The 26,544-nt window shown below is 44.3% G+C and overlaps 1 protein-coding gene across 1 annotated transcript in view; it reads right to left on the bottom strand.

Annotated features, from left to right (window-relative positions):
* RETREG1 (reticulophagy regulator 1) overlaps positions 1 to 26,544 on the bottom strand; it is a 122,083-nt gene that overhangs the window by 57,116 nt on the left and 38,423 nt on the right. The gene's annotated exons all lie outside the window — the stretch shown is intronic.

Here is a 26,544-nt window from a genome sequence, read left to right as displayed (position 1 = left end):
AGGCCCTGGGGTCACAGGGGTAGATCCAGGAGACGCGGTCTCTGTTTTACGGAGCTCCCAGGGTGGTACAGAAGCTGGATATGAAACAAGTGAAGACACAGACCAACATACAAAGGCCCATTTGGTTAAGAGCTAAGAGAAGCTGGGTTCTAATGAGGAAGGTTTAAACCAAACCACCTATATTGCTTCTCCTCCGCCCCCCGCTACAAATGTGCACAAGTACGTTTTCAGTTGGCGTCAGTCCTTAGGAGAGCTGAGTGTTCGCTTGATTTCAGCGGTGACAAGTGCAGGAAGCCCCGTCCACAGGGTGGGAGCTGTAGGTTTGGGATGCAGGCTGCATCGGGCTTGTGGAAGAGCTGTCTGCCACGTGTCAGTGCCTCACCTAAAATCGCACAGGAGCACACGAGAGCTTTGAGTCCTTTTGTCTCCTTTGCAGCCCACCTGCCGTGCCCACCCATTTCACCTCTCTTGCTCGACTGCACCAGCCAAATGCTGGGACTGACGACAATTTTCTGACGAGCTTTCGCCAGCGAAGAAGCCTGCCTTGAAATCCACGAGCCCTCTTGTTCATTCCCAGGGAGAAGGTCTCACAAAATGCCCCGAAGCTGGACAATGTTGATAAAACCCAAACTCACTCCTTTATGCCTTCAAGCAACAAGAGTCCGACTGCCCACAGTGGCAACGAGAGCGGCAAGGACTGTAAGTCAGTCAACGTAAGAGGATCACCTCACAAAACATGAAAACGCCAACCTGGTCCACCCCGGGGGCCCAGACGTGCCAGCACTTCGACAGACTTTAACCCCCTCCCAAGGCGCCACCAAGACACACAGGCCTCCCGTTTCATGTCCTCAGCACTCTGACATTTATCCCCTCATCCCAGCTCGACAGGAGACACTCACGGCACAGATGTGTCAAAGCCGGCTGGATGGAAAACCACGGCTCGTCCAGGGGCTGGCTGCCAAAGTCCGCAGATCAGTGTGCCCTGCTGACGGTGCCAACGCCAAAGCACGCCTGAGACCGTGCAGGTCCTGACAGATGAAAGCTAGCGCGGGAATGCTTTATCGCTGATGGGCTTCCACGTTCATCTCAGACTCCTGTCTTGGGGGAGCATTCTGGCAGACCAGAAGAAGACTTTTCAGATACAGACTTGCTTGAGGGTTCCCCCAAGAAAAGCCCTCCGAGCGGGGAGAGCGTATCCACGGGAAACAAGAAAGGGCTTCAGGCCACAGGAGTCCCAAGACGGCAAAAGATGCAACCTCAGCCGACTGTCCTTCCAGACGCTTACCTGCTCTTCCTCTGACGGGCCCCCCACCCTTCCCACTCTGCCCGTCTTGGCCCTTAGGACCAGCGCCAACACCCTCGAGGGGCCCGACCCACTGCCCCGGTCCGCTGCGCAGACCAGAGAACCGCTCTCGTTCCAGAGCCCTTACAGAGGGGCCGGGCGCTTGGCAGCTTCGACGAGCTCTAATCCTCATCACGGCCCCTGAATTAAACAGCATTTCCCATGTTTCAAAAGCAAAGAAATGAGGGACTTCCCTGGCTGTCCAGTGGTTAAGATGCTGCGCTTCCTTTGCAGGGGGCGCAGGTTCAAGGGTTCAATCCCTGGTCAGGGAACTAAGATCCCGCGTGCCACGGGGTGCGGCCAAAAATTTTTTAAATTTTTAAGAAGTGAAGAAATGAGGCTTTGAGGTTTTAGAACTTGCCCAGGGCCAGGTGCCTGCGAAGAGAGCTGGTATGAGACCCCAGGCAGTGGGCCTCGTTCTGCCTGGACGTCCGAGCCTCAGCCGGGCTGCCAGCTGCCAACATCTGCAGCGGCTAAACTGTGGGGCTTGGGGGTGGGTTTACGTGGTGTGTGGCTATGACCACAGATCAAACAAATGCTTTAGTTCTTCAAAGGGAAAAGGATGGCGTGAAGCATGGATATGGGTGGCCACATGGTGACTTCACGTCCCGGGGCCCTTTATCCGCTAGCAGAGCGCAGTCCTGCCCGGGGCTGCAGGCAACAACTCAGCTGTTTCGGGAGCAAATCGTGAGCAGATCAAGCGCAGGAATTCTCGGCCCCCAAGTATATTCACAGGATACGGAGCAGTTCAGCTCTCACGTCTCTTTGAGCATCTTCGCAGGAAGGACTTCGGATCAGCTCATTTTACTGACGTCTGCGGGGACCAACACGGAGTTCTAGCAGGGCCCAGATCAGAGCAAGACATCCAGAGCTGCAGTGCAGCCCGGGCCCCGGAGAGGATGCAGAAAGTTAACACCCACCCCGGCCATCCGTCACCACAGCAGGTGGCCCTGGCACCAGGCTGAAGACCCAGCCGCCAACCTCAGGGGAAGGGGAAGAGACCACTTGGGACAAAAGGAGCCTGTGAGGTGACCGCTCCGCTCTGTTAGTGTGCCTCCTGGTCCCCTGGGGAGGCGTGTTCTGAGCAGGGAAGTGGCTTCAGATCGGGGGCTCCTCTACTCCGCGCAGAAATGATCACAAGTAACAACAGCTGGGACAGCTCCAGTGAACCACGTGCACGCCGTTCTGTGTTCGATGCTGTACGTACAGCTTCTCTGTCAAGGCTTTCCAGAGCTCTGGGAGGGGCTTCTATCACTATACCCGTTTTATTTGTTTTTATCTTTTTATTGAAGTATAGTTGCTTTACGATGTTATGTTAGTTTCTGCGGTGCAGTGAAAGGAATCAGCTATGTGTGTACCTATATCCTCTCCCTCTCGGACCTCCCTCCCTCCCCCCCATCCCACCCATCTAGGTCATCACAGAGCACCGAGCTGTATACCGCAGGTTCCCGCTAGCTGCCTATTTTACACATGGTAGTGAGGTAGACAGAGGTCTGAACTCAAGTCTGTTGTAACCAGGACCCTGCCCCTCAGCATAACCTCCGACCTCCCAGGACGCCCTGAACACTGCCCTCAAGGTTGCCCGCCCCGTCTTAGAACTGAAGAGGAATGAAAGCACTCTTCTTCAAAGGAAAACTGAGGATGGTTTGTAAGAATCAGTTACAGGCTCACTTTGTGTTCCAAAATTTTTCAGAGATGACTGAAATCATGTCTTCAGACATAAACTTCGAAATATCCCTCTAAGGAGCTCAGAAATCTGCTTCACTTCCCTGGGCAAGGCCCCAGCACTTCACTTCCACATGGCTAGGGACCTCCATAAAGGGGACACCGAGGCAGGGGAGGCCCTGACTTCATGGTCTGTTAGGAGGAGCCTGGAGGAAATAAACAAGTTATTTTGTCCTGCACTCATGTGCTCTGTCCCGACACCAGTGGAGAGAGTCCTCAAAATTCAGTGCCTAATCAGGTAATGGGCCATAAAGCACACCCCTGAATGTCGTCAGGGCCCAGGCATTTGCACCGGGAATCCAGAAATAAGCTGTCACCAAAAGGATGTGTGCCCGCTGGAAATAATTTCCAGAACATGTTTCGTAATCTAGAGCCGGGACTCAGCGAGCCAGACAGGAAAGGTCAAGACCAGCCCCTGGTCCTTCCCACCTGGCCTCATCTCCTGCCCGCAGGGGCCTCACAGCAACTGCCCCTGCTTGCTGCCTGTCCCTGAGCCCCCAGGTCCCTTCCCAACAACCACCAGCAGAGCCGACTGTCCTGGCACCGTGTCCTGCCACGTCACTCCACTATCACTGAAGGCAGATCGCACCGCTACCTCGACTGGCCTTAAACATGTTTTGAGTAACTGTCAAAATTTAGTAAGTATTTTATTCACCATACATTTACATGTCAAGTAATTACCGGTACCAGATTCTCCACGTATCAAATATGCCTGAATTGAATGACATGTTTTACAGTAACTTTTCCAAGTAACATTTACTCAGAGTAGAGAATGTGAATGACACTTTTAAAAGAATTCTGCCTAAGGAAAGTGCACATTCAAATAATTTTTTTTAACATAAAACTTACGAGTATCTTCTTTATACTCCTGATTGCTTTTTGGTTAGGACAAAGGATGTGGCTACTGATAAGGATACAGACAGTCAGTGAGTAGATTTATGAAAATCGGTTCTTTGGGAACTCTTTTTGATTGGGATCTATCGGACCAAAGTGAACCACTTTCTCAATGCAAACTGGATCCCCCAACTAAAAATGACCAACACAATAAGTGTTAGTTCCCAGGACACTGGCCTCTATCCTACTGATACCTTTTAAGCCCTTGTAAATTTCTTAAGTACAAATCAATTACCTCATTATGTTTGTTTATGAGCAGAGTTATTTGCGAAGTCAGTCAGGGATCAAACTTGAGAGGACAAAGTGTACCAGCCTGAGGAGGGGGGCAGTAGGATCTGATGAGGCTTGACGTGGGGACTCAGGATTAATGTATCTGTCACACAGAAGCCCCCATCTCTGCAGACACAGGCCAGGGCTAGAGAATGAGTTTGCTTCTACGACAAATTCAGTTATTACCGAAAGGATCTTAAACACTGAGAATCTGAAACTCTTTGATTCTGATCCCTTTAGGAAATTCACATACCTGTGAATGATTCATTCGGTCGCTGTAGGAAAATCAAATCTGGGAAAGATTTAGGCTGGTTAATGAATAACTTGGAACTAACTGATGATTATCTAACAAGGGAAGGGAAGGAGAGGGACAGTGGGGGTCTGTGCCTGACAAGCACAGGTGCTGGGTACTCACATCCATCAGTTCACCCAGGCTCCAGAGAACCAGACAGAAATGACCTTTCTGAGCACAGAACTGGGGATGCAAAGTGATTGGGAAGACATTTTTCCTGGTTGGCTAATACGTCCAATGTGTGTTTTGGGGGGTACACGAAGAAGAGCAGTTGTGTAACAGGGATGATTTGGAACAACTAAAGGGGAAAAAAGCATCAATTCAGTCGAGTGACAAGTAAACAAGTACGTATTTACTATGTGGTATCACTGCACTTGAGAGATTCTAGGACGGACATCACCTTTGTCCCTGCCCTGTCCCAGAGCTTACATGTTTGAAGAGACAAGACGAATCACCACTCTCTTTCATATTTCATTAGCTAAAACAAACTGCCTCAATTTCACACTTGACTTTGCCCTTTGGAACACAGATATAAAGGAAGAGTATCCAAGTTTCACAATAAAAACTAACGTACATGCCTATGGTTTCTTGTTTCAAGAACTACCTAGGGAGGCAGTGATGTGATTATTTTATTAAAACACAATCGGGGGCTTCCCTGGTGGCGCAGTGGTTGGGAATCCGCCTGCCAATGCAGGGGACACAGGTTCGAGCCCTGGTCCGGGAAGACACCACATGCCGCGGAGCAACTGGGCCCATGCACCACAGCTACTGAGCCTGCACTCTAGAGCCCGCGAGCCACGACTACTGAGCCTGCGCTCTAGAGCCCGCGAGCCACAACTATTGAAGCCCGCGTGCCTAGAGCCCGTGCTCCGCAACAAGAGAAGACACCGCAATAAGAAGCCTGCGTACTGCAACGAAGAGCAGCCCCCGCTCGCCGCAACTAGAGAAAGCCTGCGCAGAGCGACAAAAGACCCAACGTGGCCAAAATAAATAAATAAATAATTAAAAAAAAAAAAAAACCCACACACAATCAGGGTGTGTGTGCAGGGGCCACTATATTCTAAAGCTGAGAGCTGAGAGCTGAGGGCAGAGAGGTATGGAGCTCTAAATCAACAACTTCATGGAGATATAATTTCAGAGAATAAACTGCATGCGTTTAAAGCATAAAACTGGGTAAGTTTTGACAGATGATTACACCAGTGGAACCACCACCAGAAGCAAGATAGAGAACATTTCCAACGCCCACCTACAAAGCGCCTACCCACCCTGCCCCAGGCAACCACTGCTCGCTTTCTGTCACTACAGATTAGTAATGGTTCTAGGAAAACAGGAACTCCACCTGACTCCTGCCCCAAGGCTTTTTAGTTGGGGGTGGGGTGTTAAAGCACAAGTATATTTTATTTTGCTCAACTATATACAACAGTAGCAGGTGACAGGGCTTTAGAAAGACAAGATAGGCCGAGGGAGGGGGGTACGGTCTCAGAGTCAGTAGAACCTGTTGTCCTCCAAGCTCCCAGCCCTCTTTGGTGGTTGTTTTTTTTCACATCTTTATTGGAGTATAAATGCTTTACAATGTGGTGTTAGTTTCTGCTGTATGACAAAGTGAATCAGCTATACATATACATATGTTCCCATATCTCTTCCCTCTTGCCTCTCCCTCCACCCTCCCTATCCCACCCCTCTAGGTGCTCACAAAGCACTGAGCTGATCTCCCTGTGCTATGCAGCTGCTTCCCACTAGCTGTCTATTTTACATTTGGTAGTGTATATACACCCATGCCACTCTCTCACTTCTTCCCAGCTTCCCCTTCCCCCACTGTGTCCTCAAGTCCGTTCTCTACGTCTGAGTCTTTATTCCTGCCCTGCCACTAGGTTCATCAGTACCGCTTTTTAAAATTCCATATATATGCATTAGCATGTGGTATTTGTTTTTCTGACTTACTTCACTCTGCATGACAGATTCTAGGTCCATCCACCTCACTTCAAATAACTCAGTTTCATTCCTTTTTATGTCTGAGTAATATTCCATTGTATCTATGTGCCACATCTTCTTTATCCATTCATCTGTCGATGGACACTTAGGTTGCTTCCATGTCCTGGCTATTGTAAATAGAGCTGCAATGAACATTGTGGTACATGACTCTTTTTGAATTATGGTGTTCTCAGGGTATATGCCCAGTAGTAGGATTGCTGGGTCATGTGGTAGTTCTATTTTTAGTTTTTTAAGGAACCTCCATACTGTTCTCCATAGTGGCTGTATCAATTTACATTCCCACCAACAGTGCAAGAGGGTTCCCTTTTCTCCACCCCCTCTCCAGCATTTATTGTTTCCAGATTTTTTGATGATGGCCATTCTGACCGATGTGAGGTGATATCTCTTTGCAGTTTTGATCTGCATTTCTCTAATGATTAGTGATGTTGAGCATCTTTTCATGTGTTTGTTGGCCATCTCTATGCCTTCTTTGGAGAAATGTCTATTTAGGTCTTCTGCCCATTTTTGGATTGGGTTGTTGTTTTTATGATATTGAGCTGCATGAGCTGCTTGTATATTTTGGAGATTAATCCTTTGTCAGTTGCTTCGTTTGCAAATATTTTTACAGCATGCAGATGGGAAGGCGGAAAGCCATGGCCCAACAAACACAGCTCAGAATTCAGGTCTACCCTGTCTGTCTTTGCACGGTGCCTCCAGAAAGCAACTTCTTTCTTTTTAAAATGTATAACACATTATTCTCAAAAGTCAAAGGACCTCTTAATCATTTTGGCTAAAAGAAATACACGCCACACACCACATGTGAAGGGACATCTCAGCCACGTGGAAGGGTGTCAGAACTATCTCTGGAATCATCCGGTAGAAAGTTTCAGAAAATTCCTGCTGGCGTCTAAACAGAACAGCTCCTACTTCTATTTGTGTTCTCACTCATGTATTGGTATCGATTGCTGTATCTGCTCTGTCTTCTTTTAAACGGCTTTATGGATGTGTACTTGACATATAATAAGCTGTGCATATTTAAAGAACACTATTTGAGGGGCTTCCCTGGTGGCGCAGTGGTTAAGAGTCTACCTGCGGATGCAGGGGAACACGGGTTCAAGCCCTGGTCCGGGAGGATCCCACGTGCCACGGAGCAGCTGGGCCGTGCGCCACAACTCCTGAGCCTGCCCTCTGGAGCCCGCGAGCCACAACTACTGGGCCCGCGTGCCACGACTGCTGAGGTCCGTGCGCCTGGAGCCCGTGCTCCACGATGGGAGAGGCACCGCGGTGAGAGGCCCGTGCACCACAGTGAGGAGTGGTCCCCGCTCGCCGCAACTGGAGGGGGCCCCCGCGCAGCAACAAAGACCCAACACAGCCAAAAATAAATAGATTAATTAATTAAAATAAATAAATAAAGCATACGGCCCTACTTTGGCCTTTCAAGATAAAAAATAAAGAGCAGTATTTGATAACGTGTGACACATGTACGTGCCTGTGAAACCATCACCAAAATCAGTATAAGAAACAATTCCACCGCCCTTCCCAAGTTTCCTGGTGCCCTCGTTACTCCCTCCCTCTCGCCCTTCCCTGTACCACCCACTCTGTTCCACGGCAAGGACTGATCTGCTTTCTGTAACTACAGATTCGTTTGCATTTTTTAAACTTTCCGCAAATGGAATCACCCAGCACGTACTCTGTTTCGTCTGGCTTCTTTCATTCAGCATAATTATTTTGAGATTCGTCCATGTTGCTCCATTAATTCGCTCCTTTTCATTGTAGAGCAGGGTTCATTGTATGGATACACACAATTTTCTCAGCCATCACCTGTCAATGGACAGTTTGGGGCTACAACAAATAACGCTGTTGTGAACATTCGTGTCCAAGGCTTTGTGCGGACACGTTTCATGTTTCTTGGGTAGGAGTGGAATGGCTGAATCACATGGTAGGTGTATGTTTATCTTTTTAAGAACTGCCCAGCTGTTTCAGCGAACAGTTGTATATAGTCTGATACTCATTCAGACTATATGAACGGGAGAACATGAGAACTGCAACTGCTCCACGTGCTTGCAAGACTGGGTATGTTCAGTCTTTTAAAATTTTGACCGTTCAGGGAATTCCCTGGGGGGCCAGTCGTTTGGACTCCAAGCTCTCACTGCCGACGGCCTGGGTTCAATCCCTGGTCGGGGAACTAAGATCTCACGAGCTGTGTGGTGCAACCAAAAATAAAATAAAGTAAAATACAATTGTGGACATTCAGATAGGTGTGAGGGTATCGCACTGCGGTTTCAAGAGCAGTTCTAGTGACTGGTGACAGCAAGCACCTTCTCCTGTGTTTATCGTTGTTGAAGAATCTGTTCAAATCATTTGAGCTTTTTTTCAGTGGGTTGTTTATTAAGTTTTAATTCTTCATAGACTCTGGATACAAATATTTTGTCAGATATACGATTTACAGAACACTGTCGATCTGTGCCTCGATATTTTCATTCCCTTAATAGTGCCAGTTAGAGAACAAAAGTTCTTTTAATCTCGATGAAGTCCAATTTATCATTTTTCTCTTTTATGGATCATGTCTACAGTATTATATCCGAAAACTCCTTCCTTAACCCGGGGTTATGAAGACTTCCTATGTTTTCTTCTGGAAGTTTTACAGACTTAGGTTTATATTTAGGCCTATGTTTTAATGGCCTCTTAAAGTTAATTTCTGTGTGTGGTACAAGGTATGGATCAAAGTTTATGTTTTTGCCTACAGACATTCAACTTTTCCAGCACTATTTGTTAAAAAGCCATCCTTTCTCCACTGAACTGCCTCTGAACCTTTGCTGAAAATGAGTTGTTATGTATGTGTGAGTCTATTTCTGGACTCTCTACTCTGCTTTGATTAGCATAGCTTTAAAATAAGCCTGTTCACTTTGTTTAGCCAGTAAGGAAACTGAGACCCAAGAGTTGACCTTATTTGCTTAAAGTGTCTTCCATTGGTGACACATTAACTCCTAAGATTTAATTCTTTTACATATAAAGAGAAATTCTATGCCAAAAAAAAATTAGTTGATATGAAAGAAATCAACATATTTTTACTAAAATACAGTCTCATTTTTGTGATGAAAACAAGGCTTAAAACTATGGAAAATAAATTTTTAGCAAGAGCAAAGAAATAGATTTCAGTCACAAGAAGCATAACTCTCCAAACTTCAGAGACCTCTTCCCACTCCACTGCCCGGTCAGGGCTCCTTTCCACCCAGCTCAGGCCCCCGCCATGGCATCTCTAACCCTTGCGCACAGATGACACCAACGTTCTATTTGCTTCTTCACTGTTGGCATGTGATGAAAACATTTAAAATGCTCAACTCTACCCTTATTTGCCAATATACTGTTTAAGAAGCTACGTTCTGGAAGAGGAAATATAAGCAGTTTGGTAAGGGACGCAGTAGAACGTCGAGATAAACCCAGTGCTTTGGAGGGGAGGACGATGTGAGTGGAAATCTTCCCTCCATCACTGTGGTCAGGCTAGTTAACCAAGCTGTGGTGTCCTTGTCTCGGAGCTAATACTTCCTGCCTCGTGAATTGTCCGTGAAGGTAAATCAGGTAATGCTGAAAGCATTTAGCACAGCGCCTGGCAAATACAAGGCACTAATACACAAGAGTTCTCCACAGTTTACCATCATAATCACTGGGGCCTTCCCCTTCCTCCACTGCCCTGTGCTGTACTCCAAGCTTCCCACCAGCTCCCTCTGATTCCTGGGGCACCTACTAGCTACTTCTGTTCTGGTCACTTTCCAACCCCTGGTTCCTTACATTTCTTGGTTTCAGCCTCCATGGGATACTGAGTCCAAATAAATAATCCCTCCTTCGTGAACGCTGGATGAAGGGGTTTCTGTTTGTTGTTAGCACAGAAGCTTCCTTGGAAAGACAGGTAAATTAGCATCTCCAGACTCATGGTTCTTGCTGTCCACCGGGCTGCTCTGGGTCATTTAGGGTCACCGTTACCCCGGGGGAGCCCAGGAGGAGTGCTGGGCCAGAGGCACTGCTGCGTTATAACAAAATGCATCATACAGGCAGTGAGCTAAAAACCTTTATCCCTCAATGAGAGCATCTAAACAAGCCTGGTCTTCACAGGTCATAAAAGGCAAAGCTATGGGAGTCAAATGACTGAAATCCCAAGAGGAAAAAAAAAAAAAACGTTAAAAAATTTCCTTTGAGGGCTTCCCTGGTGGCGCAGTGGTTGGCAGTCCGCCTGCTGATGCAGGGGACAGGGGTTCGTGCCCCAGTCCGGGAGGGTCCCGCATGCCGCGGAGCGGCTGGGCCCGTGGGCCATGGCCGCTGAGCCTGCACGTCCGGAGCCTGTGCTCCACAACGGGAGAGGCCACAGCAGTGAGAGGCCCGCGTACAGTAAAAAAAAAAAAAAAAAAAATTTCCTTTGATACCTCTGTTTTTCCATGGCAGAAATCTTGAAATTTCATATTCTTTTTTTTTTTTTGGAAATTTCATATTCTTGATAAAGAAACATTCAACATTTGGAAAGATGCATTGGTAGAAGCAACATGTTACTTCAAAGATGCTTTTATAGTTTAAATGATATATAATTATAACAGGTGATTGGAAAACAGGAATAAAATAGGGTGCTGATTCCGTATACATAAAAATTAATACCATATTAATCAATGTGTACGAAATAAATTTGGTGGCCTTCTTCAAGTATCCCTCCCTTTCCTTCTTCTTACTTTGTCTTAAAATTACTGTTTCAGTGAGCAAAACAGAATCAATCTAAATATAACCACAGACCTCCTCCCCTCCAGGCACAACGTGCCAATGAAAACTTTTCCTGATGACGTAATACAGCCATTTTTCCATCCTGGTGCCGCTGGCTTTCTCCCTTTACGTAGAGCAAATGGCAATAGACTCTTTTTAGAATTATTCAAAAAGTGAACTGACACAGCTTCCACCGTGCCTGGCAAGGCACAACTCTCTCATTGTCTGCACCACCTCTCTGATGTCTGAGAACTTTGCCCCTTGTTCCAGCATCAAGGAAAATACAATAAAATCTTGACAGAATAGGAGGTTCTATGCCGCACATCCGGCAGAACGCCTTATACACAGCAGGCATCTACTAAGTGCTGGGAGAATGGAGCCTTGGATTCAAGCTCAAGACACCGACAGGGCAAGTGGCCCCAGGGTTTCAGCAGGAACCCAGAATAGCAGCCCTGTGGAGACCTAGAGGGTGACCATGGACCCTGTCACCTCCCCTTCTCCATTCACAACCCAGAAGATTGACATTTGTAAAGTGTTTCATCCTGTTACAGATACCACAAGGAGTTCAAGTGAAGAATGTCAGAGTCAGGCCCGAGATGAAAGAGATTGTATGGAGGGAAAGCATAGAGGGTTAATGACCTCCTCAACAAATAACAGGAAAACTGGGTTTCCTCAGAATAAAAGAACCATTTTCAATGCATTCCACACTCACTTTCCACCATCCCCTCGCAGAGCCTGGCTCTCTATTAACTTTCTTTGAATAATAACCGTGATTGTGTTACCAACAATGGGAACTTAATTTTTGATCCCAAAACAATAACTCTTGCTTCGGCAGTGTTAATTTTGGCTACAGAAATAGACGGATGATTTTGCCTAAGGATATCTCTGGTTCTTCCAAGTTCCCCTTTCAATGTGTACAATGAAACCCTTCCATAAAAAATAAAGGTATATAACACATTCCGGTCTGTTAACAGCAGGTTTTCCAGCGCCCTTGAGCTCTGACTGTATGAATACATACAAATATGGCATCATCATGTCAAGTTTTCCAACAATTTCATATCCTGAGATTATTACTGGTCAAAACTGTTCTGGTTTTCAAAGACAGAAGAATAAGAAGGTAGAAAGTAAATGCTGAAAAGCTTTCTCTAGGATTTTAGCTAGCTAAAATTGATTGAGTAAATTATCAATCTCATATTCTAACCAGCAGGAGAAAATTCATTTATGGTAAGCCTTGTATTCTTCTTTCACTGTTGGAGGACTTTCCAACAGGACTTTCCAACAGAACAAGGAATAGAGACAAACTTATAAGTCGATCTCTAACTTTCTATGTGCCCTACACAAAGAGCATAAACAAATTCCTCCAACCAGGGTCACGTCTCCCCTTCTACTAGGGAAGCAGAAGTGGTCCAACTTAATTGCCTATGTATTCACGGAACACCTCCGTTTGGGCAAGAGTGTGGAGAAGGGGCAGTCTTTCCTAGGCCAGTTTACTGAGGATTTCGATTGGGACCGTCCTGTTGTGACCCCAAGTCAATTTCAGATCCATTTCTCAATTTAAAAATACAAATTTCTTTTTCATTTAAAAATCCTCTCAATTACTGAGGTTTCACTACATATTCCAAGCATGGTGCAGCCATGAAAAGCCCTTTAAAGGAAGATGATTTCATTCCAACTTAGCCGCAGGGGAAAGAGAAAGTATTTAGAAGTGTGATTTATTCAACATAGACATCCATGTCTGACGTGGGGATGTTTATCTTGATAAGCTTTGGAGCTCAGTGAGTTTTCTTTCCAGAGCAGATGACTCCTGAGTCATGATTGAAAATATCACTCATTTTAATAAAGATTAACAACTGACCCCTCCCCCCGAAGAAAACCCCAAACACCAAGGAAAAGATATGTTGAAATGTGTTTTCAGTGGAAGTAAAAATCCTATTCAAAATCTAAAACTTGCACTTTAGGAGAAACGAATACTGAAAGCACTTCCTGTGCTTTAAATGATGTTGGAGGGCTCTGAAAGTTGAGTTTAAAAATACTTTCTAAGAATACAAGCCAAATGACTGCAGGATTATAAATTCTCTCTCCCAGTTGTTCAGGTATTAAAAACAGGCACAAGCAAGAATAGCCTTCAAAAAAACTGAAACGGCACATGAGTAATGCAATCTACCCCAGTAAGGATACGACACAATGGCCTTTTTCCTCCTTTTACGATGTACCTCTAAATCATAAGGTACCCTCCCATTCCCCTCCTTCCTGTACGGTCCCTTCTCTTTCAAAAAAAAATTTTAAAGGACACATGACTAAAATGACAAGTGAAGGGCACATTCTTGGATTCCTCCTTCAGAAGCAGTGCTCTCGCTGCCGGAGGCAGGGAGGCTGCCTAGAATCCAGCTTCCCCAGCAGGCATTCCAGCATTTGCTGAGTTATATTACACCATCTTCAGTTCTCCAGAGGAAATTTAGGGATGAAAAGCAAAGCGAATCACCTGCCCAGGTCCACCTCTCCCCTGGACATCACCCTGCCCCCTAGTGACTCTCCCTGCAAGTTCTACCCAGCGACCGGGCAGCATGGACCAGAGCAGTCCCGCCCTGCCGTGTCCCCATCTTCTCCCACACAGTCACACCCTTCTATCCCGAAAACAAAACCACACAAGAGAAAACCAAGCTGTTCACTGTTCACAACAGCCAAAAAAGTGGAAACAATCTAAATGTCCGTCAAGTAAAATGCTGTACGTCCAAATAACGGAATATTATTCAGCCACGAAAAGGAGTGAGGAACTGATACTTGCTACAACATGGATGAACCTTGAAGACATCGTGCTAAGTGAAAGAAGCCAGGAACAATAAGGCCGCATATTGTATGATTCCATTTATAAGAAATATTCAGAATAGGGAAAGCCCACAGAGACAGGCAGCAGATTAGTGGCTGCCAGGAGCTAGGGGGAGGGGAGCATGGGAAGTGATTATGGAGATTGTAATTATGGGGTTTCCTTTTGAGGGTGACGAAACTGTTCTAGAACTAGACAGTGGTGATGGCTGCATGACATTGGGAATGTACTAAATGTCACTCATGGTAAATTTTACACAATAAAAAAATGTAAACAACGAAAACAAAAGACACGCTGCTGCTTTTCCTGGCCACTGTTTAATCTCTCTGCGTTCATTCACCGCTAATATTTTCTAATACATGGTTCACACGACCTGCCTCCATTTTCTCAGCCCTCATCTCATCCTTAAGCCCCTGAATTCGTATTTTTACCCCCAAAGACTTCCTCTGCACATAAACAAAAGCATGGACAACTATTTACAGAGGTCTCTACAAATGTTTTAATACAATTTGCTCTTGGAAACTGTTAATAGCCTCCTCCTTGAAATAATATTTGCCCCTGGCTTCCACGTACGGCGTCTTCAGGACTCTTTTGGACCATCTTGACCTCGTGTTTCCTTTTCAAGCTGTCTAATGTGCCAGTGGGAATATTCCCCCAGGCCACCCTGGGCTCCCTGTCCTTTCCTGGTGCTTCATCACCTCGCCTGGCATCACTCTAACCCTCGTTTCAGGACGCGGTTCTCCCACATACTGGGGTCCAACTGCCTTTCCTCAGTGGGTGGAGATGTGAGTTGGTAAACCCACACTCGACATTTTCAAACCAAGCCGGTTCTTTCATATCATAAGGAACACTATGGGAGTTTCCTATTGCTGCTACACGAATTATCAAATTAGTGGCTTAAAACCGCACAGATTTATCACTTTACGGTTCTGGTGATGAGAATCTAAAACGGGTCCGCCGGGCTGCATGCTTTCTAGAAGCTCTGGGGGAAGATCTGTTTCCTTGGCTTTTCCACCTTCTAGAGGCTGCCTGTCCCTGGCTCATGGGGCCACACTCCACCTTCAAAGCTATCCGCATCCTCTCTCCTCTCTGCCTGCCTGCCTGCCTCCCTCCCACAAAGACCCTTATAATTACACTGGCCCATCTGGATAATCCAGGATCAACTCCCACCGTAAAGATCCTCAGCTTAGTCACATCTGCAAAGTTCCTTTTGCCATGTTAGGAATATAATCACAGGTGCTGGGCGTCAGGAGGCAGACATCTTTAGGTGGGTGGTAGGGGGATTATTTGGTCTAGGACATACTCTGGTAGCCCTTTCTTTCCTACACGTTTCTAACAAGCAGGGACCTTTGCCCTCAATATTTCACAGGTCAGTTGCTGGCCTGGGGTGAACAACTCACAAGAAGTTCTCTCTCCATGAAACCACAAATTAAGCCATTTTCTGGGATTCCTGATTCAAGGTTATTTAGAGCTCTGTGGGAGGGAAAAATCCATGGGTTTCCATTCATTTCCAAGAGAGGGAAAAGTACTAAGTCAGGGGCCAGCAAGGGAAGGAGACTTTGGAGAGCACGTAATAAAGAACATTCAGAAGATTTCTTGAGACACTGGATAGAAATACGCAGTAAACAGGGTGATACGCTCAAAATACTACTGAGTTCTTGGAGGCCTCGGACATCAGCCTGTTTCTAAACTGAGAAGCAGAGTCATCTGTCATCGTTTTGGGCCATTTGTATGTGAATTTCCTCCCCACCCAGTCTGTCTTATGCTCCTTTGATGCAGCCTATCACTACTCTTCATCCTTGTTCATTTTTTCACCCCGCCTACGTTAAAACGTGTGTGTAACCTGGCACAGACCTGTACAGACAGAGATGTAACCTGTAATTGGGTCTTCTTATTGTAACTGAAGCGACACTGATGTTTCTGTCCTGCTGAAACGTGCAAGTACTAAACTCACTGGTGCCACGCAGCTAGGCTTCAACAGCAGGCGTGTTATCCTCAGCCTCTCCAACAGGCGGATGGCCAGCTCTCCCACACCCTCTAGTGGCGGCCAGCCCTAGAACACTGCCAAGCGTGCAAGGACATCGTTCCAGCTGTCAGAGCCCAAGTGTCGATGCAGTCTTTACACAGGCTTTCAAATATACAGTATTCTGGCTTAGAAAACCATTCACTTTATGGGTTAGGCATTTGCCTTTTCCCTTTTTGTGATTGTTGTAAACTCAGAAACTCACAGAAGCAGTGGACAGTCTGGTAAAAAATGTCCCTAAGTCCAATGCAAAGACAGCATATAAATCAATTGTGGTATAGTCACATGATGGAATACTATACAGCAACAAAAAGGAAGGAACTGCAGCTATACACAGCAACGTGGATTTATCTTTTTGTAAAAGTTTAATGGTAAGATATTAGTTCCAGAAGACTACATAAATATGGAACCATTTTTAATAGACCTCAAAAGTGAAATTTTTATTTGGGAATACATGTATATGTAATTTAAATATATATGTATACATACACATATTTATATACATATATACATACACATATTTATATACATATATACACATATACACATATTTATACACATATATTTATATATTTATATAAATACATATATTTATATGTGTATACAAACACACACACATATTTTTTTTAAAGCAAAGGAACAAAGAACACAAATATCAGGACCGTGCTTGCTTTTAGCCTGGGAAGGCAGCAGGAGGAGGTAAGGGAGATGCAGGACCATCAACCCTGTTTGGGAGAAGGTTCATGATTATCTGTTTTATTATAATGACTACAACTTCTGTGTATATTACATATATTCTTCAATATATAAAATACGATCATTAGAAGATAATTGAGGAACACGTGTAGGTAGGTAGGTTGGATAGACTGACAGCTGACCGATGGACAACTGACAACTGATAGACAAGACTGGCTGGCTGACCTACAGAACCCAGGGATGGGGTGTTCACAAGAGAACACACTGTCATCCCAGGTTCATTCTTGTTTGAATTGCCCAAAGACTATAGTTTGGAGTATAAGGATAGAGACATAAATCTCACTCTGGAGGATACAACGAGTTTCCAAATTTTACTTAGATAAGCTTTCTGGGGGTGTCTAAATCACGAGGATATGCACGCAGGCCCTTCACCTGTACCTGTCACTGAGCCTCAGAAAAGAAGGGTTTAGGAACTTCTATCCCACCCCTTGAACACCACCTAACCTTGGAAATTCATCACTTTAATGTATTACTCAATAATACATTAGTCCTTTTTCTTTGCCCCAATCCTATGAAGCTCAGTATCAAGTGACACTTGGGCTGGTCAGGGCCCCCTTGTAATGCCTCTGACGCATTCCTGAGGCTCCCGCCCCTCCTCTGAGCCCTGCTGCTTCTCTGCACTTCGACCCTGACCTGTTTCCAAGGCCCGGGCCGTGCCATCTGCGTAACCAGAGCCCCATTTCCGGTCAGCAGCTCAGGAGCCGGAGCCCTTACGTGAACTGAATACCTGAAGCGGTGTGTCATCTCCCATGTCCAGAGTCACAGGCCTCACCCTGACTGCTGGGATGCTCTCTCCTTTCACTGAGTATCTTTCGTCTCTCTTCATGCTAAAGGCTATGCATGTCCATTATAGAAGTAAAATGTATTAATAAAGATAAACAAAATCAAGAAAACAAAAACCACCTGTCTTCCCTTCGCAAGAGCTACCAGACATGTTCAACACATAACTGTAAGGTACTGTGCATTATACCTCCCTGCAATGCTTTAAATCTACAATTTTTTTACAAATGATACAGTTTCATATCTCATATCCCATTTTCATACTTTCACAATACGATCTTAATTAGCTACATAATATTCCATTTATTCTAGTTACTACAGTTGCATTAAAAAAAAAAACTTACTAGTATAAAACAAAAATCACTGTGCCCCAGGGCCTTTGCACTTGCTGTTCCCTCTGACTAGAAACTCTTCAACCAGACATGATTCACAGCTTCACCTCCTTCAAGTCTTAGCTCAAAACTCTTCTTCAGTGAGGGCTTTCCTGAGCACTTTAATACAACTTGACCCTCACCTCCCACCCTCACACTCCCTGATCCCCTCTCCTGCTTCAGTTTCCCTTAAACGTCGTTCACCATCTAACATTATATATTGTAGTAACTTATTTTCTGGCTCACTCACTACAATGTGACCTCCAGGAGGACAGAGCTGTTGCTTTTTGTTTAATTCTACTAATGCCTAGAAGTACTGGCCATAAAGGCACGCAATAAATATTTCTTGAAACGATGAATGAACAAAATCAGATATAATTTTACAAAAAGACTGGAAAAAATAAAATCGAAAGTGAGTTTAATTTCTGGGTGATGGGTTTATAAGGCTTGAGTGTTCTTTTTTATAATAAGTTCCCTATATTTTCAGTTTTCTAAATTAGCATGTATTACTTTTAGAATCAAGAAAAAAGTTATGTTTTAAATGCTATTAGGCAAATATGACTATAAATATTGTTTAGGAACAATAGAGAGAGACAAAGAGAAAGAGAAAGAGACAGAAAGACAGACGGACAGAGGACAAAAAGTTTCAAATACGTGTGAAGTCTTAATTTATGTTCAAATTATCACAGCATAGGCCAGGGAAAGTTAAGAGAAATATTAACTACTAACCATTCTTCCTTCTTGGTAACTTAAGTTTATTGAAGCAAGAATGCTACTAGGTAACAATTAGTCTAGCTTAATTACTTGATATATTTATAAGTGAACTACATTCTCAAATCCTTAATAATGCAGGATCCAGTACCCAATCAAACCTAATAAGCAAGGAGCCTAAGAGAATCTGAAAACACAGATTAAATGATCAAAGCTGGAATTTTTGTTTCTTATGAAGTGGCTGTAGACAGCCATGGTGAAGCCATAGAAAACAGTGACGTACACACATCTTTAATTAAGAAAAGATGAAATAGAGCTAAAATAATGGGGGAGAAAAGCTGACTGGACTCGTTATTGAATCAGATTATGGAATTACATTAACTTTAAGAAATGTCCCAAATTATCAAAGCCGAAAATTATAAACTATAATAAAATATAATATTGAGTGCATTTTACTTAGGAGCCCTGAGTATTAAGTCAGGGGCTGCTGCTCCCAGACTCACTGAGAGCCTGACTCTGGTTTCCTGCCCACGTCTTGACTTGGTAAATCTGCCTGAATATAAGGAGAACACATTACTCATGAAATGAATGTACAGCCAGGAACAGGTCTAACAATTTGTCTCCCTTGTCAATGAAGCCAGTGGGCTATGAAATGTACTTCCTGTTTCATCTTCTTTCTTTATTTTCTTGAGGTATAGTCGATGTACAATATTATATAAGTTACGGGGGTACAACATAGTGATTCACAGTGTTTTAAAGTTATACTCCACTTATAGTTATTAGAAAATATTGGCTATATTCCCTGCGTTGTACAATATATCCTTGTAGCTTATTTATTTTATACACAATAATTTGTACTTCCTGTTTCATTTTATTTTTAATGCCTAAGAAATAGATCAGTTGCTGTTGTGAAGATGCCCGTCGGTTTCAGGGAGGGCTTTTAGCTTGAGGGGCTCCTGAGAGGAAAAAACAGCCCTTAAAGTTCTAGCATGAGGCATTTTTAGGAAGTCAACACTTTTTATGTAGAGACCCCACTGATGGTGAAGAGATAAGAAGCAGAATTGTCCCCTTCGGCCTCAAACAGCTTTCAAAACGGCTTGTAGTCCTTTGTTCCGCACTTGTCTTCAACTGGTCTGATTGTCAAAGTACAACTTTTAAAAATGAACACAACAGATTGGAATCTGGGTGAAGAATTCTAAGCCACATCGCAGCCGTGCTGCCTAAGAGCTCACCATCTCTCAGTTGCTGAATGGGTCCGTTCTTTCCGGAGAGAGAGGAATAAAAGGGCTTCAACTCTCCATTGTGCGATATATGACTACAGAATTGTGCTCAATTATTATTTTTGAAAAAAGGAATAAAAGGCCTATTCGGATTTTTATGTTGGCAGGGTAGAGACTTTCAAAGTGGTGCTTTGCCCCCAGGCTGGCCCAGGCATCTCCAGCCAAAGACTCCCCAAGCCCAGATATGCTTGTGTTAAAATCCAGCATCTTCTGAATTTAAGTGAATTTTTTTTTTTTCCGAGGAAAAGAATTTTTCATTTAATCCAATCAAATGTATCCTTCATAGCAAGACTTTCTTTTAAAAGTCACGGAGATGTGGCTCCCTAACCGCAGTTCTGGCTGAAGTTAAAAAATAAAGCTTGCAAATGGTATGCCTTCTTAGAAAGGTTCCAAAATACAAGTTACAAGGTGACTTTAGACACTTTAGAAAAGACTAAAACTGTAGAATCTAGTAGTTTCGATGCGTGAGTCGGATTTACTGCTGTGCCTAATAGCAAAGAAAGAAAGAAAACTTTTTAAGCTGCCATGTGACTACTTAATGCTTTTGACTTGGTGATTCATCCTGTCTGTGGAATTCTGATGAGTGATGACGATTCATAAATACAGAATACGCAGTGTTCACACTAAATCCTATTCCTCAGAGGAGACAAGTTAGCAAACGCTAGATGACTTCTCACTTTTACCGGAAGCATGGTGCTGCGCTCAAGGATTTAATTAATTAGACGGCTCTTACCTACATGCTCCGATTGGTTCTGGGCCTAGGAGCTGGGGCAAGCTGGGGGCTGGGCTTTACAACCAACAATTCCTGGCTCCTTTTCTCCAGAAAAAAATAGAAACGGTTAGAACACTTTGGCAATTATCTGGAAGCTGACAAGACAAAAGGGCATTTCATCTCACCAAGTAGGGCCACAGAACTGCTTCTCTTAAGAGCAGGTGAGAGAGAGAGCGAGAGAGCTCAGAGGAGTCGTCCCAGGATTGGACCAAGCTGCAGGCAAAAAGCCCATAACTCCTGCTGACGCCTGCTGGCTCTAGAAAGACTGCGTCTGTTAATTCTCTGCTGTGCCCACCCCAAGAGTCAGCTCAAGGTAAGGCAGAGTAGATCTGATGCCCCTGTTACATTCTCGGAAAGCCACTCCCCACTTCCTGTGAAAGACACCGTCTGAGGCATCGGGATTCTGGCGATGTCTGTTATTAAATCCCAGAGTTCTCAGCCATAATTTCCAAAACCTGTAGTGTTGATGAAAGAAGTGTATTTTCTGTAAATTGACACTGAACAGTAAAACAGAATTTACGACGAGAAGAGCTCCTTCATCTGGACTATAATGTACAAAACTATTAAAGAATTAGGGAAAGAAATTTTGAATGATCGATATATACGTTAAGTAAAAGTACTTTCTTCTAATTTATACTTCCTTAGAAAAACCAGGCCAAACTGAAACCAATTTTTTGTTTTTAAATGTAATGGGCACAATTTCTCCTTTGTTAACAGAGGCTATTATTCAGTCAGCGGCCACAGTCACAGGAGAATTAAGAGCCATGATACCCCGGGTCAGGTTTCATCCCAAGACTAGGAAGGAGCCATAGAAGATGTTAATTTGGTTCAGTTGACAGACTGCTCCATATAAATCCTGTTCATATTGCAGAGTTGGGGCTTACCTTTTAGTAAAGAGAAAGGTCAAGCACCGGCCCTTCTTAGGACTCACACACTGAGAATCACATTTGCACAAAATGAACTTTCCACGTACAAAAACTGATATGTGAATGGCATCTGATTAAAAATGATCCAATTTTTATTGTTGAAGACATCAGAAATTTGATGCTGGCGTTACTGTTATTTACTAGTTAGGTATAACACGTTATACTTGTGAATACCCTTCTTGTACATAGACATCACCATCTTCCTGCTAAATTTTGGAGGAAATGCTTTAAGCTTAGCTGACAAAAGCAACTTTTCCCAGAGTCTGTGAAATAAGCCATTAGGATTATAGGGAGGAAAAAATTACTTTCCTTTCCAGTGTTTACTGAGATATAATTGACACATAGCCTTGTGTAAGTTTAAGGTGTGCAGTATGATGATCTGATAGACGTGCATATTGTGAAATGATTACCACACTGGATAGTTTACACATCCTTCACCTCACATCACTACCGTTTTGTCATTGTGGTGGTGAGAACATTTCGGATCTCCTGTCTTAGCAACTTTAAAGTACACAATATGGTATTGTTAGCTAGAGTCACTATGCTGCACTTTAGTTTCCCAGAACCCATCCATCTTATAACTGGAGGTTGGTGCCCTTTGACCAACACCTCCTCACTTGCACCCCCAGCCCTGGCAACTACCAATCTGCTGTTTCTTTATGAGCAACTTTTTTAGATTCCACATAAAAGGGAGATCACACAGTATTTGTCTTTCTCTGTCTGACTTATTTCACTTAACATACGCCTTCCAGGTTCATCCATGTTGTAGAATTTCCTTCTTTTTTGAATGGCTGAGTAACATTCCATTGTGTATATATACCAATATTCTTTACCAATTCATCCACTGGCGGACGCTGAGTTGTTTCCGTGTCTTGGCTATTGTGAACAGTGCTGCAGTGAATATGGGGGAGGTGTGTCCAGACATCTCTTCAGGACAGTGATTTCATTCCCTTTGGATCTAGACCCAGGAGTGGAATTCCTGGACCATCTGAATGTTTTATTTTTAGTTTTTTGAGCAACCTCTATACTGTTTTCCATAGCGGCTGCACCAATTTACATTCCTGCCAACAGTTCCCAGAGTTCCCTTTTCAAGGAGCTCCTCTTTCACGGAAAAGCTCTACAATGGCATAATGAAGGCAGAGTGGTCCATGATTTCATCCACCTTTCGAACAGTGAATTTCATGGCCCTTAAACAAGCCCTACAGAGAAAAGGCCTGGTTCATTCTGAGCCTGAGCGCAAACCACTAGCGCAATGCTGGGAAGAGGAACGATTAAGCCTGGCTGACAGACCTGGGAATCCCAGCTGTGCAGGCTGTAATGGGGGGTGGGGAGGAGGAAGAGGGGGAGAAATGCTCATCTCTTTTTTTCCTTTTTTAAATTTTTAAAAATAGATTTTATTATTTTAAAGCAGTTTTAGGTTCCCAGCAAAATCAAACAGAGGGCACAGAGATTTCTCATATACCCTCTGCCCCCATACACACACAGCCTCCTCCCTAATCAGTGTTCCCCACCAGAGTGTTGCATTTGTTACAACTGATGAACCTACACTGACACGTCATAATCACCCCAAATCCAGAGTTTACATTAGGGGTCACACTTGGCATTGTACATTCTATGGGTCTGGACAAAAGTGTGATGACCTGTATCTACCATTATAGTAACATACAGACTATTTTCACTGCTCGAAAAATCCTCTGTTCTCTGCCTATTCGTGCCTCCCATCCTCGAGAGCCCCTGGCAACCACTGATCTTGTTACAGTTTCCATAATTTTGCCTTTTCAGAATGTCTTATAGTTAGAATCATATCGTATGCAGCCTTTTCAGACTGGCTTCTTTTGCTTAGTAATATGATTAAGGTTTCTCCGTGTCTTTTCATGGCTTGATAGCTCATTTCTTTTTCATGCTGATTAATATCCTATTGTCTGGATGTACCACAGTTTAGTTATCCATTCACTTACTGAAGGACATCTTGGTGGCTTCCAAGTTTCGGCATTATGAATACAGCTGCTATAAACATCTGTGTGTTGTTTTTTTGTGTAGACCCAAGTTTTCATTCCTTTGAGTCAATACCAAAGAGTATGACTGCCAGACTGTATGATAAGAATATATTTGGTTTTGTAAGAAACCACCAAACTGTCTTCTAAAGTGGCTGTACCATTTTGCATTCCCACCAGTAATTAAGGAGAATTTCCGTATATTAGAAAAGAAGAAACATCTAGTTTCCTAAGGTGGAAAGTGTTTGCACTGATGTTAATTCTTTTGCTGTACGCCTAGGGTTTACCCACTTGGCAAGGTACTGTAGTTGAGTTCATATTTTATCATTTTTAGGATTTAGAAATGTTGATTTCTAACTACCGCCAAATGAGGGCGAGATTTCTGAGCTCAGCACCTGAGACCTTGTAAGTGGAAAGATCCTAATCCCACCTGCCTCACATGAGCAAAACAGCACCTCCTTCTGCCTGCAAAGACCCTCCTATCCAGCACCGTATTTTATTCTTCAAATAAGGCGGTTTTGAATTTTTCAATGTTAAAAACACGGCACTAGCAAGTACCAGATGCCAAGAGTCACTGTAAATAACAAACCAAATCATCGTCAAAGAAATCAGAGGAAAACATATTTTAATTTCACATCTCCAGCGTGAACAACAGAAATCAGAATGAAATTACACAATGGAAAGTGCAGCGAAAAAAATTGGGGAAGCATCCTTTCTAGTGTGAATTAAATCACTTTGAAAGAGGCACTGGCCAAACAACAAGGTAAATGGATAACAGTATGAAAGGAACACTAATCCCCTCAAATCACATCATAGACTTTTTAGGGCTGGAAGAGATATTCAAGATGATTCTCTCTCACCTCTTCATTCAGCAGATAAGAAAACTGAGGCCAAGAGATAAGTGAACTTGGCAAGATCACTAGCTGCAGGGTTGGGACCAGGATGGAAAACTAGCTGCATCTGAATATCCATCTGGGTGATCCTGAAGTAAATGAGACCCTCCCTAAGAAAAGGCTATTTCCATGATCATGGCTTCTCTGGGGGCACGTAGGCAGCTCCCCAAACGAGTGGAATATTATAAATCTTAAAAAAGCCGCATTATAAGGAGCTACTCACTCCCTGACCAAACCCAACACTGGTAAAGTGAGAGCCTTGGTCCTGCTGTGCTCACTAATAGCTAATATTTTTTCCAGATCCTTATCAAACATCCCAATAATTTCTATGTTAAGAGGAAGTGCACAGTGGGAATTCTCCCAGGCAACTTATGACTACTTCAGAAGGGCTGTGGACAGCGAGGGCTTCAGCAAAGCCCTTGGCAGGTCAAACTGAGTATCAGTAAATCTGAAAGAGTATTGCTTCGAAGAGCTTTTGAAATTTCTTTGAAATTACACTAACTCACTTGGTCAGATCTTCTTCCTCCAACCAGAATTAGGGAGCATGCTCAATTTCTTCACCTGACAAATGGGGAAACACCTGCAGAGAAAGCTTAAGTCACTTATCCAAGGAGGCCCAGTGTGTCTGCAGGGGCAGGACGGAAGCCAGGAGCTGGCCTGCCAGGCCAGGGGTGGGTCTGTGCCTAGAGGATCAGGTTTCCCTTCTTATAGCCAATATCTCCCTCTGCTGAGTCTTTGGCAAGTTTACATTCTGCCTATGAAAATCTGGGCTCCAAAATGAAGGAACAAGCACGCAGAAGTAGACTGCTCATAAAATTAGCCTTTACACCTGAAGTAAGCATTATTTTCATGAGCACAGCCTCTAAGAGCACATTATAGGGGCTTCCCTGGTGGCGCAGTAGTAAAGAATCCGCCTACCAATGCAGGGGACACGGGTTCGAGCCCTGGTCCGGGAAGATCCCACAGGCCGCGGAGCAACTAAGCCCGTGCGCCACAACTACTGAGCCCGTGTGCCACAACTGCTGAAGCCCACGTGCCTAGAGCCCGTGCTCTGCAACGAGAAGCCACCACAATGAGAAGCCTGCGCACCTGAACGAAGAGTAGCCCCCGCTCGCCGCAACTAGAGAAAGACCACGCACGGCAGCGAAGACCCAACGCAGCCAAAAATAAATAAACAAAATAAATAAATGTATTTAAAAAAAAGAGTACATTATATACCAGGTTATGGTTTTTTTCATGGATTTTTAAAGACATTACTTTGTTTCCTTTGTGAGCCTTCACCACATGTTGCCCACTTTGATGTTAGTCGAGCGCCAAACCATCCCTCTTTCAGTCATACAAGGGTATTCTTAAGGCAGAATTTAAACAAATAAATAACTACAAAATTTCACTTTACTGGAATACTGACCCTTACATTTTCTTCACTTTTCCACTTCTCATATGCACAGCTGGTGATGTGAATTCTGATCCTCTCGTCACCTGCCCCACCTCTTTTCTCTTCCAGGTGAGAAGAGAGCCTTTACTTCAGGATGGGGGATGGCAAATGAAAAGGGGACTCATTTGCCTGTGGCCGCACAAGGAGCCCAGAGCCCTGCGGACGTTTGCTGCACCCTCCCACCTACAAGCCTCTCACCCCTACTCTTCGTCTCCTCACCCCAGGGTTCTCGGAGCCCGGCCTTCGGGAATGTTCCTGCAGAGCTCCAGGACTTGGGGCTGCCCTTCTCTTCCCCCACTACAGCACGCTGCTCAGGCTCCAAAATGAGGTCTGAGAGGAAATCCCCAAGGAAAACACCCCCATCTTCCCCCGCCCCCATCCTTACACATTACGACTCTTACGCGTGCACACGGCCCAATATTACAGCAAGACATGAACCATTTCCTAGAACGAGTCCTGATTTTATCCTCGCCCTCACTTCGACTGTATTTTTCTTTATGTTCCCACTCTTGCAGATTACTATGATCAATCCTGTCACTAAA

Source organism: Delphinus delphis, chromosome 3, assembly GCF_949987515.2.
Source record: "Delphinus delphis chromosome 3, mDelDel1.2, whole genome shotgun sequence".
NCBI lineage: Eukaryota > Metazoa > Chordata > Mammalia > Artiodactyla > Delphinidae > Delphinus > Delphinus delphis.
This window is presented reverse-complemented; position numbering and strand designations above follow the sequence as displayed.